This window comes from Tyto alba, unplaced genomic scaffold (genome assembly GCF_018691265.1).
Source record: "Tyto alba isolate M040663 unplaced genomic scaffold, T.alba_DEE_v4.0 Super-Scaffold_14, whole genome shotgun sequence".
NCBI lineage: Eukaryota > Metazoa > Chordata > Aves > Strigiformes > Tytonidae > Tyto > Tyto alba.
The window spans coordinates 8934807-8953636 of NW_024881276.1; the positions used below are offsets into that span (position 1 = coordinate 8934807).

General features: G+C 40.1%; 1 protein-coding gene across 3 annotated transcripts in view; it reads right to left on the reverse strand.

The window, feature by feature from the left end:
* The window catches only part of MID1 (midline 1), a 260084-nt gene that overhangs the window by 104803 nt on the left and 136451 nt on the right, over nt 1-18830 (reverse strand). The window contains exon 1 of one of the 3 annotated variants that reach the window (XM_032986939.2): nt 9070-9181. The exons of the other annotated variants lie outside the window; for them this stretch is intronic. The gene's annotated coding sequence lies outside the window, so the exon portion shown is untranslated. Of the gene's footprint in view, nt 1-9069; nt 9182-18830 lie in introns of those variants that run through there. 3 annotated transcript variants of the gene reach the window in all.

An 18830-nucleotide genomic window follows, 5' to 3' on the forward strand; every position in this document is an offset into this window, starting at 1 on the left:
TTTGCCTTCCATTTGTTTTATACTTGAAAAATTATGGGTCAGAGATACTACCAATGTCCAGAAGACTGTGACCAGTGATCTCAATGAAACCCTAGTAATCAAATCCCAATAACACATTCCTGAGGACATAAAATATGCAGTTCATTATGCTTCGAAACATTACTATTTATAGAAAAATTGTGATTTGGTGTCCCTGAAATCAGCCCATCCCTGACTGAAGTCTGACTCCTGATTTTTCATTGCTAGGAGTGCCACTGTTATGGACAATCTCTGTGTCCTAAGCAGAGAAAGCAGTATATAGAAGCAGCAGAATAAAATTACCAGAGTGTGTTGGTGAGGGGACACTTCCATGCATCAGAACTGTACACACTTCCTCACAGGAAGCAATACATTTCTATATTCTGAAGACATCACATGCCGTTAGAAAGACACTGCAAACCACACATTGCTACGTGGAGCTGTTCTCACAACAATACCCCTATACGGCCCCTGAACATGGGCTAGTATCCTTTCTGCACTCCAACGACGTCCAGAAAATCACAATTAATATCCAAAACAATTACCCTGCTAACATCCTTGGGAAAAAGACAAACATCAAGTAGTAATACCATAGGACCTGGTGATGCTACAGTAATAAAATACTTAAAGAAGGCTAACAGCATTATTTAAAGCTGGATCTGGATAGGACATTTCAGCCTAGCTAGTTACTCATCCGAGAGTTGACTGGTGAACTGACGTGGTCTTTATGTTTATCTGTTTTTCATTGATCATCAGACGATCAATCATATTGGTAATTTTTTACATTTGTTTTATTAACAAAGTAATTCCAGCGTGATATTGCCAAAGAAAATTCTTCACCTTATTTCAGTACATTTAAGCCAGAACATGGTATTTTTGAAATGTTAATGTAATGTGTGAGGTAAAATGCCTGAAATATAAAACTGCACTTAAAAATGAATGTATCAAAAATTACAATACATTGAGGTCACTTTTTGTCAGTAAAACACTACAGAATTCTCCCCATACAGAATAAATCACTAGCTACTGGAATAAAGTTAACAGGCAGTGTTTTAGCGTACCATGTGTTGCCTCCTGCTCCTTTTCTCTTCCAGCTGCTCCTACAACCTTCAGGGAAGGTGAGAAGAGAGTCTACCAGGAGTGAAAAAATTGGTGGCAGAGGATGTCCTATGAAACTTTGCTTTCCTTTCTAGTAAAGGTGGAGCTCATTGTATGAATTAAAGCTGTTTCAGTGAACTTTTAAATTGTAGTGAACTCAGTGACATTGAAGGAGGAAACAGAGCTGTAGGCCATTCTGCAGACTTTAAGCATCTTAGTAACAAACAGCACTGGGCAAAAGAGCTGGACTCACACCATGTTCCAAAATTCCTTGATGTGTTATCCGTCTGGCAAAATCACTGTTTGTCATGTTTTGGAGAATTATGACCAAAATACACCCAAGCAGGTTCAAATAGCATTTTTCCTAATAGTATTTTCTAACAATTTGTTGTATTAAGGCTACTACTGATTGTCTACTACAGTAAGGCTATACTGGCCCTGGTCCTCCATATATAGAAATGTGCACAAATGGACACAAAACTACAGGTTAAATTAAAGAATAAACACTTGAAGATTAAGTATTTTTTTAGAAAACACTTGCCAAACTTTTCAGTTAGAAAATAAAATTTATTAGACTACCATTACATGAATATGAAATCAAATTTTATATGAAATATGGAAATGTAAGTACGAGATGTAATAAAATGTGTTATGTATGTATGCATACATGTATGTGTACATACATATATGTATTCTAGGTTTATAGTACAAGAGGAATTACAGTCAATACACACACTTTCTGAATAAATTATGCAGTGCTTAAGCAGGCTACTGTCATAATACACAGCTGTAGTTTTCAAAGTGGCAGTATTTTTCTGTTAAGTGCACTATAAAAGGAAAACTTTAAATTTATGTTCTTGTCATAAAATCTGCTATGGGCAATAAAAAAAACCACTTGCAATTTCTTCTGTTAGCTCTGGGGGGAAAAAAAAAAAAAAGAAAAAAAAAGGAAAATAGAAAAAGCTATTCTTTTTGCCATTGTTGTCTTGGGTCCCAACACAAAGTTGTCTTCAGAACAACTTTTCCTTCCAACAAGTGAATGTGATTGTTTCACATCACATTCAATAAACGTTTCAAATGTGATTAAACCAATGGACTGCTTCATAGCTTGTCCCAAGTCCATTCTCCAGCACAGACAGTGAAGTCTATGAGTACTCATGATGCTAGCAATTGCCAGCATCACAGCTAGTGAGAGATTTGTGTAAGTAGTGTAACATGTGTAAAAGTATTGTAAACCAAACTAATAATCAAAAGACAGAAATTTTTCTTTAGAAATGTTTTATGAAAACTTGTATAATGCTAAAGAAAACAAGTTGCACACAACCTGAAGCAAGCAAATATTTGTTTTCTCACTGTTTTTTTATCAAAGCAGTGCAAATTAATAAATATTCAAAGAATAGTCCTTGTTCAGCAACTCCTGATATACAAAAACAAATACTCAGCATAAAAGAAAATTCTAGTTCATCCTATTCATACATTTTCATTGGCAGAAGAAAGATTAGCTGCCTTGTCTAGAAATAAATTACATGCAGTGTTTCCATGATGTTGAGATAGTTTGCACCATTTAAAGGATATTAATATAGCAAGAGCACATCTGCTATGCTGTTTGTAGTGATATAAAGCCTAGACAACATCCCTCTCTGGTTGAAATGTATGCTAGTAGGAGAATATATTTTCAAAAAGCCAAATCCTGTACGTTATTCAGTGAGACAAGAACATCTCACAGAATTAAGGTCTTTGGCACAATATCACATATTCCTTCTCATGGGAGCTTAAACAATAACTGAGTCTCAAAAGCTAACAGGCAAGAAAAAAAAAATCATGTCCTGTAAATCCCAAAGCAATCAATAAATAGCTGATTTAATATTATCTATAGTAATTTATTAGATACAATATTACACATGTGTGCATAAACCTATATTAGTATATATTTATAATGCTTTTTGACCTTTATTTTTTTTATTCTTGCAACTCTTGTAGCTTTACATTCTTTAGATATAAGATTTAATATTTCCTCAAAATCCTTCAGGGAAAGAAAAGCAAAGGATTGTTTAATCTTTAGCACATGTGAATCAGCACAGGTCTACTAGAATCAGCAGTGACCTCCAAACAAATTTATGTCTGCAAGTCTGTTCCAGAAACCTCTTCAACTAAATTCACACTCTATTTGAGAAATTGGTATTTATTCTGGGGTATATTATAACTATACAATAACAAATATTGAGGAATTGGGTTCACATCTTTGTTTGGATACTTGCAGCACGTGAAACAATGACTGGAGCAACCCCAAAAACCTGCGAAAGGGGACAGATTGCTATATATCACTGTGCTGGGTTTCTGTGGCAGAATTTGGGTAGTGGGTGAGGGAGCTACTGCAGTGGCCCCTGCGAGAAGCTTCTTGAAGTTCCCCCGGCTCCAAGTCGGACCCACCTCTAGCCAAGGCTGAGTCAATTAGTGATGGTGGCTGCGCCTCTGCGGTAACATATTTAAGAAAGGGAACCTGAGAAGGGGTGGGGACTTGTGAGAAGGAGTTATGAGGACACCGATGTGAACACCGAGGTCAGTGGAAGGAAGGAGGAAGAAGCGGAGAAGTGCACCAGAGCAGAGCCCCCTGTATCCCATGGTGAGACAGCAGCACTGCCCACCCTGCCACCCATGGAGGTCTGTGGTGGAGCAGAGGCTGACCTGAAGTCTGTGGAGAAGCCCACACCTAATCAGGCATCTGTGCTTAAAATAGGCTAGGACTCTCAGGGGAGAAGCAGCCCCCGCTGTTGTGGTTCGGCACTGGGAGGATTTCAGCACGTGGGGGTGACCCACACCGGAGCAGCCTGGGAACGGCTGCATCCCGTGGGGAGGACTCAGGGAGGACTGTGTCCAGTGAGAGGGGAGCCACATGGAGTAGGGGAGGAATACGCGGTGTTCCCCCTACCTCCCTAGAAGGAAGGAACGGCAACCTGACTGTAATCCCCATCCCCTGCCCTCTGGGCCGCTGGGGGACGAGGTAGAGAGATTGCAAGCAGAGCTGAATCTGGGGAGAAGGGAGGGATGGAAGTAGGTGTTTTTGGATGTGGTGGTGCTTCTCACTGTCCCACCTTGTCTGTTAAGTGTTGTTTTGATTAGTGTTTGAATTAAAGTGATGTTCTTTTTTTTCTTTCCCTAATGAGTTCGTCTTTTGCCCCTGATCCATAATGGGTAAGCTACCTCTCCCTGTCTTCATCTCGATTCTGGAGCCTTTTACTTTATTTTCTCCTTCCCATTCCTGAGGGGGAAGCTGTGTGGTGCTCAGTTTCCCTCTGGGCATAAACCACAACAACCACACACACTTTTATCTCTCTCATTTCAAGGTAAGAGCTTCCTAGATGATGGATGGTACTCTGCAACAAAAGAAAGGTAAAATAATTTTACCCAAATAGTAAATAAAAAAACCTACAAGTTTTCATAGGGATTTGGTCACACAGGAGAGCTGGAAATCTTTCACATTTCCCCAGCTGGGAATTTCACTTGTGTAATGACTTAGGTGGCATGGTACTCCCTGATCTTTAGCATAGATAATACAGCAACAGAAATAGCCATAAATAGTTCAGCACATTCTTTCTAGTCATATCTGTTCACAAACATGGATACATAATTTAGCGCAGCTTGGAAGCACTGGGGCCCTTAAGCTACCGCAAGTTTTCAGGGAAGATGTTGGGGTGGCTTAAAGAAATGATTGCATTCTCTTTCCACCAAGTCATCCTATGAATTCTTTCCCTACAACTAAGGAAATTAAATGGTAAATACTACTTAAATTCATAATCACCACCTCCACCTAGATAATGACATTATAAGATCGCATGGAAGATCCCCAAGGTCTGCTTTCTTATCAAATAGAGTGTTTAACATAGCAGGAAGAAATATCCCAGGAAACATAACAGGTATGAAGGTGTGACCTCACCTGCCACAGAGGACTCTGAATTTAAACTACCTGCAAGATGCACTTTTGAACAACTAAAGCTCCTTGTGTTTATAATGTTATCCCTACAGCATTACAAGGCACACAATGTTAGCCTCTTGCTGTCCTGATCTCTGCTCCTCACATGTGAACATTAAAAAAGCCTATAAAAGGTTTTGGATTTTTTTTTTTAAAAGAACAAACACGCCTTCTCAGAGTTATATTCTGCACATTTGCAAAGACTACAAAGAGATTCCGGTGACTGCAAAAAAAACCACTGCCCAACATTGAGGAGCTCCTTCTAATTTATGCCTGCTGTACTCTCAGTACACTGAGCTCCATAAGATCAATGGTGTATTTAAAACTCAAGATTGTAATCAGGTAATTAGAAGGGGCAATTAGCTATGAACCATAGGAGGGCAGAGGATAAGGAACAAATTATATCTGTGCTCTGAAGGTAATCTATTTTAGACCTCTGACAGAAATCTCTGTCACTGGTGCAGGAAACACCCAGCTTGGGGTTTCTGGGCCCAGAAATAACAAAATGGGAACTGGCAGGGCTGCTCCTCCATTTGGGGAGCAGGACCCTCACAGGGGTGCTTGTCAGACCACAAGGACTGCTCTGAGAGGTGTGGGGATGTTTCCCATCCTACTGGTGTCACTGGGACCACCACAAGCATGTTTCTGCCACCCAACCTTGAGGTACTAGGTTCCCGTTCTCCATTAGCAGAATGATTTTATGAGCATTCTTTGGGCCCATAGACCAGAACAGAAATCTGCAAATACCTCATAGCAAATCACTAGCAGAACAAATACAAGAAACCAGTTTCTCTCTCTTGTTGGACAGTGGTTCCTAAACACAGCAAGTGGCATTCATCTGAACTGGTCTCTGTAGGGTCACTTGGTAGTCAATAGAAAGAAACAGGCATCTCTAAAGCCACCTAATTGAAACTATTTTAGATTATCTTTAGGATCAAGTGATCTGCGCTTTCTAGATGCGCTTATTTTATTCCATGAAAGGAGTTTAAGAATCTAAGAAATTAAGACTACATCAACTAACAAGTATCTATTTCCAGTGTTCCTGAGCTTTAAAAAAATGAAGATGGAAAATCTACATCTATTCTTTGTTATTCTTATGAGCTCAGCAATCACTTGTTTAGTCAGATTTGCTTCCAATATTTCTCTTCCACCATGCCTCATTCCTATCATTCTCTGATCCAAGAGGATACACAGAAACCTGAACTGAGTTGCAGGACATTGGTCCCAAAGCAACTCATTTCCAGCTGACACTACCGAGCAAGGCTTTTTCTGGATTTGGATGGTTCTGGTCCCTGCTGTGCGTGAAGGGTGTGCAGACAGTTCTTGAGAACCAGATGCAATGGGGTCTGCACTAAGTCTTAGGACCAGCCTGCTTCGCATGACAAGCCTAACTTCAACTTCTGTATTTTATTCATAGTCTTTTGACAAAATAGTAGCTTGCCTTTCTATACTGTAGATTGTGAACCAGGTGCGAGACCCTTGTCCTTCCAACTGTTCATCCCTGTCCTTCATGCCATATCACTGCAGCTCTCTAACAGGCTTCAAGGGGTTAAGTTTCTCCCACTCACAATACCAAGAAATGTAATAACTACTTTACTAGTCCTCTCAGGTTGCTTGGTATTACCAAATGGCAGTATTAACCCAAATAACCTGAAATAGTTAGTGCATGAGTAAAAATTTTGACCCCGAAACAACAGGACACAGAACGAAAACAGCACAATCAACTGAGAAGAGAAAGAAGTACAGGGTTGTATCTAGTAGTTAACAAGAGCCAGTTGTTCTGCCCTTAAGACACTCAAGGGTTTTTCATCCCAACCCAGCCTATTCAGTGAGGTACCACCCCTCACACACAATGAGATGCAAAGTCTTAGTCTTTATCCCTTGCAAATAAAGCTAAACCCTAAGAACGTGGCAAATTCTCACTTAACCTCTCTTGAGGACTAAGTTGTGTCAGCCCGTGCTTTTTGCAAAGAGCCAGTAATGCTTTATTGCTTACCAGAGGCACGCCCACATGTATTTTATTGAGAAAGTGTTACTTAACAGAAACATTCTACAATAAACCCTGGTAATCTCAAATATTTTCTTCTATGCATTTATATCCTTTAAGAATGTTATCCTTTAAAAACTTTTCAAAGACCTGAGACAAGACCAATTATTAGCCACAGCCACATAACCTGCCTCACAGGTTCTTAGAAACCACACTGTGGCAAAACTTCATTGCTTCAAGTCAATAAATTAAGAGCAGCAAAGGGCTGCATCAGCAAAGTAATTTGCAGCTTTCAAACTGAAGTGGTAAATAGTACTACTATTTTTAAATCCTACTGATGACCAGAGAGATGCTCTGGGAGCTGAAGTACAATAGGAAACCAGGTAACACCAGTTTCTAATCCACCTAGTGAAGTAATAAGAAAAAAAAGATACAATTTACCTGTGCTTCACTTGACATCAACCAGAAAACTGTACAACAGCCAGAAGATCCAGCGTTAAATTTAAACTCACTGTGTCAAGTGAAAGTGTTGTCTTTTTGAGCTGTCATTATACAGAATCTTTGTTATTTAGAGTACCGGTTCCCTCCAGCCCTGAGATGTGGATGGTGGTTGATTTGTACAGCTCTTCTCCTGTGCTCAAGGAGTTCCTCACGAAATAAATAGAAAATGCTTTTTCACTACCTGGCTATGCCTGTGTTCTGCCAAACATACGCACACACACACACGCACGCATGCACGCACATGCACACAAAAAGGATCCATTGGCTGTAGGTGGTTGGACTATGTACTAGCTTGGTTGGACTACTTACTAGTTTATTTGACATCCTCAAATTAATTGTCCTGCAGATAGTCTCCAGAACATCCCAAAAGGGAGTAGGAAAAAAAACAACTAAAATGAGCAATTGCTTCTGAATAATTGTATCAATACCCCAGACAGGCGTCTCAAGTAAAAGGTTCCCAATGTCACCCACAAAATAGCTTAGTAGCTTTTAAGATAGCATAGAAAGAGAAAACAATAGGTTAATTACATCCTTTTGCTACTTTCCTCATCAGCAACATACAGTGTCTCACAGTTTATCTCAAAAAACTAGAATAAATTGTACATTTCCTGTCAGCTATCAAGCAGGTCACTGTTACTGTAATAAAGAGAGCAGTACTCATGAAAGAATTACTGGCGTGCATCTGCATAACCTCCAGCCTCAAGCTTTTTTTTCCAGGAGCTTGTTAAATATCTACTTTAAAACTTGTCTGAGTGTCAGCTTATCTTGTTCTCAGACAATTGCTCGGCTTGAAATATTGTACTGGGAAAATCACATTAGAAATTCTGTACCTGTGGACTATACATGCTTCTGATCCTCCTAAATGTTTGGCATGTTTTGTGGGCTTTTGTGGCTACAGAACTTGCATCTAAAATAACTAGTGACTAGACCATCACTCTGAGCATACTGGTGCCAAAAAGTACATCCTTTGAAAAACCATCATCTCTCGGTCATCATACTTAAACACGTCATCACTTTAGGTTATGTAACTTCATCAGTTACATATAAATAAATGGGATTGGAAAGGCTCTGCATGAGGAGTGGAGCAGGAGTTAGGGAATGACTGTATTTTTTTTCATTCTTCTCATCTAAACATGTACCTCAGCCTTCATCTGTTATTTTTAAAACAGAATTATAATGTTCCAGATGTTGTTAACAGTATGCAGATGCTAATGCCCCCTTTATCTCTCTTACTAGTCTTACAATAACTAACAAGACAACAATAAGCCCTTCTTCGAAAACACAAGACGAAAAATACTTCTTACTAAAAAAGTTCCCCTTTTCCCTGATTTTTCAGTACTGAAAAGATAATTCATTACAGCAACAGAGCAAACCTCAACTCCTCCCTTACAACTGCTAAACGCATTATAAAATACTTCCTAAAATACTTGCAATGGCAAGCCTACACATACGCATCGGCTCCAGCTCACAAGAAGCCACCCAGCTGCATACCCACCGCTGGATCCCGCCCTACATCTTCTGGCTGAAACATTGCTGCAGAGACAGGGACCGCGCTGACCCCCTCAAAAATCACCGGCAGCCCAGCTGGGACAGGCGGTACGGTAGCAGCCACCACTGTCCCAGGAATCCTGTGGCGGCACCGACTGAGTCTGCAACTGCGAGACAGTCGCAGCTGAAACACAACAGGAAAATCTCCCCTACAATTGCAGGAAAACCCGCTCCACCTAACTGCCTCCGCCAGGATCCCTGCTCCCAAAGCTAGCCCGCTGTGCTGCGCCCACAGCCAAACACCTCCCCTCCCTCCCAAGGGCCAGCCTCGGTGGGGTGGGAAGGCAGGAAGAAATGGATCCTCTCGAAGAGCATCCCACCAACCCGCCCGAGGGCTGCGGGGCCAGCTCCTGCGAGGGCAAGCACAGCCCCGGAGAGGGCAAGCTCAGCCCCTGAGAGGGCAAGCTCAGCCCTGGGGGCAGTTAACCCAGCGCTGAGTGAGGGCTGGAAGCACCCAGGCCCCTAAACAGGAGGCTGACCCGGACTGCCCAAACCTTTCAAGTGTAAAATGAACGTTACCAAAACTGCAGTCCTCTAGGACGGCAGAACTCTGCACGACAGACTCATGGTAACTAACCAGTTCATTTTTTTTTTTTTTTTTTTTTACTGTTTTCTCCAAATATTACTCAAAAACTTAACAACACAAAGTCCAGCAGGAGTTTGCCAGAAGTGGGGACAGTCTGAAAGAGTGTAGCACATGAGGGAAAGATTATTCTTCCTACAAACGCCATGAGACCCCACTTTCTGAAATTCAGCAGGTGAAACACAAGATGATAGCAGTTGCTTAATTATTTTTTTTAATAACTTTTTTTTTTTTTTTCAGCTAAACTTGTGTGTAAGCAGCAAACTGCAATAGAAAACTATGAAAGCTTCAGCAAAGTTCCAGGGAGGAATCCTGGCTGAAGCCGCACCAGACATTTGGTCTCCAACAAAGGTGTTAAAAATTCATGCAAAGTGGAAACAGCAGGAAAGAATTGCTTCCTCATGTTCTCCGTTCTTCATGTTGCAATGCCTTCTTTCATACAATGGTAACACAACAAAGTGAAATGAAACATACCTCAGACATTTGAGCATAAGGTTGTAAATCCACACTGTCTTTGGTCTTTCTTCCATGGACGAGCCTGAACTTTGTTCTCATTGAAATAATAAACAACTGTTGTGATTATTTAATTTCCTATTCATTTAATTTCTTTGAAACAATAGACTGGAGCCCTCACAAATGCACACTCTTCATAAGGTTTTTAAAGGTTTCTGCTGGCAACGTCTGTTAGCATGTGTGTGGAATGACAGCTTATAACAGGCAAAATGAGCATGCAGAAAGCAAGACAGATGTGCAGAGGGATTTTGATTATTGGAACTCTCTTCCACTCTATTCAATGTCCATGGATAAGCTATAGTCAAGTCAAGTTATAAGCAGCCCAGCAGGGGCCATAGCATGAGTCCTAGCCGGAAGGATTTTAGATTCCTCAGTTCATATCCAGTCCTTGATCTTTCATTAAACAGCATCATGCCATTTCTTTGGACTGTCCCTCCTGCCATGCTAGCTCACACCCATCCAGACACGTTTGGGATCAACCACTTCAAAGACCAGAGTTGTTAGCAGGTATTGCCCTGCTGCTCTGTTTGTCCACATAATAGTTAGCCTGAGTTTTTTATGCCCTGTGCTTGCAAAGAATCAGCCACAGTCTGAAACAGATTTTCAATAAATAAATATTTTTTTTTATTTAAATCTTCTCCTTAATCAATCACAAAAGTGACGCAAAAGAATTCCAATGATTTTCATTCTACTGATACATCTGCCTTGATTTCTGCACATGCGCTTCTTCAATTCGAGGGCAATGCTGCATATGTTTTAACAGACAACACTGGAAGAAGCTTTCAAAACTTATCTGAGTATGTCTATAGGATGGTATGTCTGCGAAGGCATCGGTGCACTTTTCACTGTACATACACAAGTATGTAAGTCAATAATTATGGGTTCAAACCCATAGCTTCAAAAACTTCTACTTGTGCCATGGGTTATGCTAGGTTGTTGCAGTTATCAGTGAAGAACCTTAGTTTAAGATAAAGAATGCATCTGACAAATATCCACATCCTCTACCATAGTAATCTCCCATCCACTTTCTGAAGTCATGTGTCAAGTGTAGAATAGATGACTTCTTGCTCTCCTCCTCTGCAATACCCACTTAAGTTAATGAAAATCTCACTAGACAAGCCTTTGGACATGGAGTTAGATTCTCATGTAACAGAAGGACTGAGATATATGACTGAATATGATCAAATTTTCACAGTTTAACAATATACCATCTTCAGATCCAGCACAGCTGTGCATCTGCAAACTTATGGTACCCAGTAAGAATTTTGGTGAATCTAATAAAGAAACACAAGATGTGTCGGTCACCAACGGTCCCTTTCTGCTGAAAGTTACCACCTTCACAGAATCAGTAGATTATGTGCTGAACCATAGCTCAAGAGTTTCTTTGCAAGGTACAAACTTAAAAATTACTGCTTAAAGTGTATATGGTTGCAGTAAGTTACAGCAGGTGAAAGAAGCACATAGCTGGTGACAGTAATTTCTTAATCTATGTCCAAAACATTCACTAGATTTCAACTGGCAATGTCCCTAGCTCAAACAAGTTGTGAAGAAAATCAGTCTAAGACTCTGAGCTAATATATTACTAGAGAGGCAAGTTAATATATCTAAATTTAACATAGCTTAAGGTTCAGATACTTAATAAATCTGTTGAACCACTGTAAAATTATTATTTCATCATGTGTGCGTTCTAAACAATGTATTTTTGTTGAGAGACTCTCTGGAATGTATCTATTTGCTGTGCAGCCTTTGTTTCTGCAGAATTCAGGGTCAGCTCTGCATGGGAAGACTTTGGCCAGTGTGATCCTGTTGTTTAAGGGAGTGACAAATAGCTTGTTTCATATTCTGCACATCTCATAGCTGTGTTGTACAGTCACCTGGTATTATTCTGGTTACAATACTCCTTGCAATAAAGAAGCAAAGCACCTTGGGAACTGAAGCAGATCAACAGTAAGATAGAAACAAGCAGGTGCCCAGTTAGGTTACAAGAAATCCTGTTTCCACAAAGCATTAAAAGTCCTAGAAAATAATAATACCACGACTGACTGAGAGAAGCAACTTAGGGCACAAAACTGTACTCCAGTGTCACTGCTAGAATTCACTGATCCACAAGCACCCAGTACAGCTTTTTGTCGAGTTCGGCTGTCTTGCTAGTAAGTCAGGCATAAATATAGTGGTAAAAACAGCTGGATTTGAAAATGGGTCCAGGTGTTTTTTAAGAAAGCTCGAAAGTAAGAGCTTTATTTGGTTTGGAAATACTAAAATGCAGTTTCCAAAACCTTGTTTTTACTGCTTTGCCATCTGACCATAAAAGAGAATTCTCTATGTCACTCATTCCATGTGCAGAACAGAAATACAATCTTAATATGAAAGTACATTACTTGTGGAATTTTATTTTATCTTATTTTGATGGACAGAGGACATACATTTTAGATTGATAGGTGCTGCTGCCAGGCACATACTCCAAACAATCAGTCCACTGTCTATGGGAAGCAGATGCCACAGCATAGTATAATGAGATCATAGTAGAGCTGTAATATTAACAATTGGAAAAAATATGCTAATATGTCTGCAGTTTGTAACTTTCTCACAGGCAAGCACACTCACATAAATTACTTATTCTGTGCAGCTAATCATAGGATTTTATGATGCAGGAAAATAACAACTGATTGCTTAAAAACATTATCTCTCCATTCTTTCTTCTTTTGCCATACTGTCAGTCAGCACAGAGGGACTGATCCAAAAGACATTTGCAATTTACTAATTTGCTGATCAGGGCCAGAGTTAGATCAGCCTCATGGCTGTTCTGAACAGCTTGTCAGAACAGCTCTCCTGCTCTGGGCAAGTATCTTCAGTCCATTACTGATAGTCACATCCTCTGCCCACCCCAAGTAAAAGACATGGAGAACGTATAGATGCTACTGCATTTTAGTCAGTGTCTGCACCTTGTGATTCTCTTTGCACATCAAGGCCATAGAAGGAAGAAAAAGGCAGTCCAGCTTTTTGGAAAAATCAGGAAATGTCATGTCAGCAAGAGCAACTCATGTGATACAATATGAACAGCTTCTTAATATGAAATTGTTTCATATGAATGCTGAGTCCCAATTCTCCTTCACATGGTTGTTTAATATTAATTGCTTTGTGATCCATAAAACCCCTCTGTTGCCTCACTGAGAGAAGTCCTAAGACAATGATGAGTGACTGTATGCAGGTATGCCATTTTCCCCTCTAATACTTCATCTGCATTTTACAACGGTATTTAAATATCTTTTTAATTTGGTCCAATAAGGCATGCTATAAATGACCCACCATTAATGCTCTCTGGAGAAAGGCAAACTGTAATTTCAATAGCAGCATGTGATCCCGAAACACTTTGTGCCTTGCTGGGGGAGCAGCGTGTAGTACTTGATTCATATTAGATGAACAGATTATGAATTGCACCATCAAATACCACATTTCCCTTATTCAGACAAAATAGTATCTTTCTGAATTTCAAAGCAAGACACAAACAAACCCTTGCTTGCAATGTACAGCAGCTACTTGTAATCCTGGGGGGTTGGTGAGACAGGGAAAATTAAAAATAAAAGCTGCTCCCACTGCATTTCACTGCTACACAGGACTTGTGACTTGCTTTTAACAATTCCCTGTGATCAGTGAAGCCGTTTGCCCAGTGCTGCATTTTGGGTTTTGGATAGAGAAAGAGAAGATTAATTATTCCCAATTGCTAGATTAATAATACAGAACTGAATTCTAATCTGTCCCCTTGAAGGACATTGAAGGAATGATCAGAGCAGGAGTGCGAAAACATCAGTAGGACCAAATTATTAAAACAAGATTTGAAGAATATCAGTGTACAAGTGTATGCTTAAAAACAAGGGAAAAAAAAGACATAAACTACCCCAGACAAATCCACAGGAACTTGTTCTTTTTAATGTCTTCTCCTGCAGCATGGCCTAGAGGATTGTTTACCCATTCAAACTCATCACACAGAAAAGGTTTTGTACTGAAAGGATGTGAGAGTTGTTTTCTTTTGCTTTGCTGTAAACTGCTTTTTAGAAGTGTGATGCCAAAACAAACTTGATCTGAAACTTACTAAACATGAAGCCTGAAGTTTCTAAAGACAGCTTCTGAAGTCAAAGTCTCCGCTGCAGTATTTGGGAAAGCACTTAATCCTAAATGAGAGGACAATGAGATCTCAAATCTAGGAAGCCTCAAAACTTGGGGAGGTTTAGAGATCAGTCTTGATTTTGAGGCTGCTGGCTATATCTAAATCCTCCCAGTGTTTAATATTGTAAGAAAAAAAAATTTAGCATAACGGGCAGATTAGTCTCTTTGGTGGAAGTGCTTTACAAAGAGGGTGTATGATTATGCTTTACTTCTACGTGATCTGATTCAGAAAACTGGGATGTGAATATCACATTAACAAACTTGAGAAACACTGTCTGAATCTGTTCATGTTTTTATACAGTGGCCACATGGAACTGTGTTAGAGAACCAATTTAAATTTAGATTCGTAAGCATTGAAATATAACCTTTAGTCTCACAGGAAGATTATATGTTATGCATAAGTAGTATTATGAATCTACACTTCCAGTAATTAAAAGTGTATTTTAGCCTCATATCCAGCTCTCAGTTTTGCTGAAGGCAACAGTGACGTTTCAGCATTAAAAATCAAAATATGAGTTTCCCAAAGAGCTCTGCAAGCACAGGCTCTATACTCAATAAGGAACAGTTAGTATTTCCATGTCCAAATGTCTTAGTAAGTACCAAGTTGTTCTTATTCTTTGGTTTTAAGCCAATAGCCTCGATGAAAATTATGCAAGTTTTGAGTCACATAAACAATACAGAATTAGGTCAAGGTTTCTTTAAAAAATTACATTTTACTCAAAATTCCTGAAAAATTGCAGAAAAGTGATCAAGACTGATAGGTATGAAATGCCCTCATTAAACTTGATATTAAGACATAATATGTTATCTTTGATGACTCAGACGCTGTATGTTCACAGGCGAGTCCAACTACATTTCTCTTTGCCACACATACTTCCTACAGGTTATGCTTTGTCTTACAGAAATTAACATATTCCCAAGCAACTACATAACAATTGGAAAGTACATAGCTCTCCCTGTTACCAAATGATTACTTTAATTACAAACTTAGAACTGTATACTGAATCTATTATTTGCATATTAATAAAAGGTTTCAAATGACTCACACAATTATGTGATAAATCTATCTTTCTCATTTATACGTCGTGAACTGCAGCTGAAATTTCAATTCCGTTTCCAACTAAAGCCATAGTTCAACAGCTTTCTTATAAAGGAAGTGTCTTCTTACTGCAAACAGTAGTGGCAATTGCTCTGCAGACACTAAGAGACAGCATCAGATATGTGAATTTCCTGGGAATGCTAAATAAAGTTAAGTACATAGACAAATACTTAGAGGATTAGAGCCAAAGCAAGTGTATGCTAATGAAATGATCTTTAGTCCTGAGGGTATATCTATTGTCTTCCAGGGATATTTCTGTATTCACTGTACCAGTATATTTTAAAATGAATGAGGACCATTAGCAAATTGAAATGAATAGCCTTGAAATGTATTAGTAGAAGAAAGCTGTGCCTTTTAATAAAGAACATTAACTCAGGCAAAACAAAGCAAAGCATCAGGGAACACAAATCCTTACTTAACAGCATAGGGCCTGTTGAGTGACTTCAGTGCATTTTACATTTTCGAAAGACTTCAGGATCAAGACCCTCCATGGGTATAGAAACATATATACCCTTATATTATTTTCCTAAAAGTTTATCAGTTGGAGAGATATAACAATTTACAAATGCCAAGTGTGTAAAGGAAGATTATGGATATTCAGTGTTCTCAATGGGAACCAAATACCTTAAAACATAAAAATGATATACTTTGTCTACAGTTAGTTCAAAGACAGGTTCATGTAACCTCACATAAGATGAATTTAAACACAGACCTTCAGAGACTGTTAAAGAAAACATCTCCACAAAGGCTGGCCTTGCTGATTATGCTTGATTTAAGTGTTGATTCATGTTTTTCTGATTCTCCAAATAAATATAGATGATCGTAATGCATTATGTATTATTTTTCATATGCACTACTTACCTGTTCATCTGATTTTTTCCTTCATACAAAACCAAAAAAAAGAGAGAATTTATAAACCAATATGGATTGCAAAGAGGTTTCTTACGAAGTTCAGGTTTTAATTAATGAGGCCATTATAGCTAGCAACACTTGTTAAACATATAGCTCTAATTAATCCCATCAATCACTCTCCCTCTTTAAGTACTTGAGATTTGCAAGAAATTAAATGAGCACCAATTTGGGGTAACAGACCAACCATTTGTTTCTATTTATTATTAAATCTCTAATTATCTGGCAACTTTCCTCTTGTGTCATACTCTTTATTCTCTTGTCAGTGTCTTCATCAGGGCATGCACCTGCATCTAGACAGGAAAAACTCAGCTCATTGCCAAATAACAGATCAAGAACTCATGCAAGTATTATCTCCCAGCAGCCTGAAAGAAGAGCCGGTCACTGAAGTTGTAAGCTCTCCAGAGCCCCTGATGTTCTCAGTATCACCATTACTGTGGTCTGTGTAAAGGGAGTTTCCCCCCGCAAAAGTAATGCTAACCAAGAGACAAGGAAAGAAATACAACACCATTTACTTTCTGCTTCTCTTCAGAAGAATCTCCTGCTACTGTAACCTATCATAAATTACAACATAAATTACAACTAAAAGCATACCTCCCAGCTCAAAACCAGTGGGTAACAATGCATTTGTTCTCAAGCAAAAGAAAATGAAAAAGCTTAAATACCAACAAAGACTAGCAGGTAAACCTAAGAACAAGGGCTCAAGCAGTGACTTGAGAAAAAAAATCATCTGGTTATTTAGGCAGTAACAATATCTTTAGGGAGGAATTACTATGAAACTTCCAGGTCTAGAGCATGAAATTTTCCAGCCTGAAAGGAATGTCCTCTACGTTGTAGGGATGTTAAACTTCAAGATTCTGCTGGTGAAGAAGCCATCGCTCAGTCAATTATGTTTCAAAAGCTAAAGATCATACAAGATTGATATTAAAATGCCACAGAGAAGACCAGCTGAGAATAATACATATGGCAGCTATTACTTCTAATCTACTTGAACCTCAGATTTTTAATACAGACATATTTTTTCATAGGAAACAGCCACGCTAGATTAACCAAATGTTCCTCTTCAGTATCACCATGGAAAGGCTATGTCCCATAGAAGATATGTGATTTAAGAGAAAACTGAGGAAGAAACCAGTTACTGACTGAACCTCTCCCGGGAACACCCACTGTACTGATGGCAATAGGCAGCTGGACACCCATTCATGTGCCCATCTCTCATCAGTTATTCCTTTGAGAGCCTTTATATACTTTAGGCCTTCATAACATCCTATGGCAATGAGATCCACCGTTCATTTTAAGCTTTGGACCTGATGAGCAATAATTTCACAAAAAAGCGGATGCGATGCCTAGTAAGGCTTTATGTAGTGAAGCTGCAAGGTTTCCATGGCAAGGTTTTGGTAGTGGGGTGCTTCTGTGAGAAGGTGATAGAAGATTCCCCTATGTCCAACAGAGCCAACACAGCCAGCTCCAAGACGAACCCACTGCTGGCCAAGGCCAAGCCCATCAGTAACGGTGGTAACACCTCTGGGATAATGTGTTTCAGAAGGGGGAAAATAAACGTGCAATGGCAACTGCGGTCATAAGAGGGGAGTAAGATTACGTGAGACCAACAAGTCTGTAGACATCCAGGTCAGTGAAGAAGAAGGGGAAGGAGATGCTCCAGGCACCGGAGCGGAGGTTCCCCTGCAGCCCCTGGTGAAGCCCACGGTGAGGCAGGCTGTGCCCTGCAGCCCAGGGAGGTCCATGGTGGGGCAGATCCCCACCTGCAGCCCGTGGAGGACCTCATGCCGGAGCAGGGGGATGCCTGAAGGAGGCTGTGACCCGGGGGGAAGCCCGTGCTGGAGCAGGCTCCTGGCAGGAGCTGTGGTCCCGTGGTGAGAGAAGCCCACGCTGGAGCAGGTTTGCTGGCAGGACTTGTGACCCCACGGGGGACACACAGTGGAGAAGTCTGTTCCTGAAGGACTGCACCCCGTGGGAGGGACACGTTTGTGAAGAGCTGCAGCCCTGTGGGAAGGACTCACGTTTGGAGCAGATCATGAAGGACTGTCTCCCATGGGAGGGACCCCATGCTAGAGCAGGGGAAGAGTGTGAGGAGTCCTCCCTCAGAGGAAGAAGGAGCGGCAGAGACAATGTGTGATGAATTGACCACAACCCCTGTCCCCTGTGCTGCTGCAGCGGAAGAGGAGGTAGAGAAAATTGGGAGTAAAGCCCCCTGGAAGAAGGGAGGGGTGGAGGAAAGGTGTTTCTAAGATTTGGTTTTATTTCTCATTATACTACTCTGATTTGATTGGTAGTAAGTTCAGCTAATTTCCTCAAGTAGAGTCTGTTTTGACCGTGATGGTAACTGATGAGTGATCTCTCCCTGTACTTATCTCGGACCACGAACCTTTCATTGTGTTTTGTTGAGGAGGGGAGTGATAGAACGGCTTTGGTGGGCACC